Here is a 1,535-nt window from a genome sequence, read left to right as displayed (position 1 = left end):
GATTTCTCTGTGCCCCAAGGCTTCCAGCTCCGCATGTGCCATTTCTTTCACTTCTGACCAGAGATGGAAGCGATGTAAAAGAAAACAAGAGCATCGTGATCTCTCTTTCTTTAGTAAAATCTGGACATTTTGATCTCTTTTTTGAGAGCCCAGGCTGTATTATTTGTGAATTCAAACCGCGTATTTGGTCGAAGTGGGAGTTTTCTGTGCTCAGGTTAGGGGACTGAAGGCTGCAGTTAAAGATGCGGGGGGGGTGGGGGGTAGAAAGTCATATAAAAGGTGATGGTGTTGGGACGTGGGCTACAACTGTCCAGCAAATGTCCTTTATTTTGCAGTTTCGCTTGTGGGGAGGGAGGCAAAGAAGGAGAAAGCATTAATTGAATAAATTTGACGAAGAGCATAAGGGCAGGACATGTACTTGAGGCCTGCATAGGTACACTTCATCAGAAATAAAAAGTACAGAGCAAGGCAAGCTGAGCAGTTGTTGAATTAAACATAAATGCAGAAGAAAAATATAAATTCACTGATATTGATACAGGAGCATTCTCTCCATTTTAATTAAGAGAGAGATTTTGGAGAGATGATCTCGATTTTGGAGAGTGCACTGACAGAGCTCTTTCGAGCATGGTCACGCACCCACAGCACATTTCAGGATGATACATATTGAAAATAAGTCGACAGATTCTCCTGTTTTGATTTTTGTTGTGGTTCATCGACTCAGTTATGATTAGGCAGCGATAAGGAGTATTGTTAGGACACGGCTGTGTGTTTAATATAGCTGGATGTTATGTCATTGTGTAAAATATGGCTTAATTCAGGATACGGACAGTTAGCTGCATTTAGGAAAAAAAACCCCAACATTACTGTAGGACAAACCGGTTTTCAGCCCTCGTCCCGAGGACAAACCAGCTAGCTAAATGTTTCCTGCTTTCTTAAAGAAGTCAGCTTGTCTAAGTTTTTAATTGAAATCCTTTCACTCTCTTAAAAGTTGCTGCAAGTGCCTGCACTGCCCTGCGATGCCCCGTTTAGGTGCTCGCAGGACAGAGAGGAGCTCACAGACCTCCAGCTTTAGCGAAATTGTCAAGAAAGGGTCATTCCTGCCTTTTTTAGCAAGAAGTGCTTATTTTCCAGCTCTAATATTTTGATGTTAAGCCAAAAAACTGTAAATATCTCGAGTACACTCGCAAGCTATATGCTGTCTAAAAACCCAATTTCAGGAATTATTATCGTGGTTTCGGGGGGTGGGTGGGGAGAGGAGTTAACAAACGATTTTTCTAATGTGTGAAATTAAAAAGACCTATAGCTTCACTTCCACATTTCATTACTTATACCTTAAGTACAAATAACCACACACTTTTTTTTTCTTCCCCTCCGGATTTATATATCACTTCTTTCGCTATTTGGTAGGTATTCTAGCCTTTTCGCCAGCATTATCTGATATTATTAAAAGCAAAATCTTTCATCAGCTCCAATAGTTAGCAGTTGGATGAGGTCCAACCCCTGCCTGCACAGACACACGCTTAAAACTTAGGACA

At 41.2% G+C, this 1,535-nt stretch overlaps 1 protein-coding gene across 1 annotated transcript in view; it reads right to left on the bottom strand.

The window, feature by feature from the left end:
- The window catches only part of CDKN2C (cyclin-dependent kinase inhibitor 2C (p18, inhibits CDK4)), a 4,561-nt gene that overhangs the window by 1,749 nt on the left and 1,277 nt on the right, over positions 1–1,535 (bottom strand). The gene's annotated exons all lie outside the window — the stretch shown is intronic.

The sequence above is a fragment of the Cariama cristata genome, unplaced genomic scaffold, assembly GCF_000690535.1.
Source record: "Cariama cristata isolate BGI_N322 unplaced genomic scaffold, ASM69053v1 scaffold33948, whole genome shotgun sequence".
Classification (NCBI taxonomy): Eukaryota; Metazoa; Chordata; class Aves; order Cariamiformes; family Cariamidae; genus Cariama; species Cariama cristata.
This window is presented reverse-complemented; position numbering and strand designations above follow the sequence as displayed.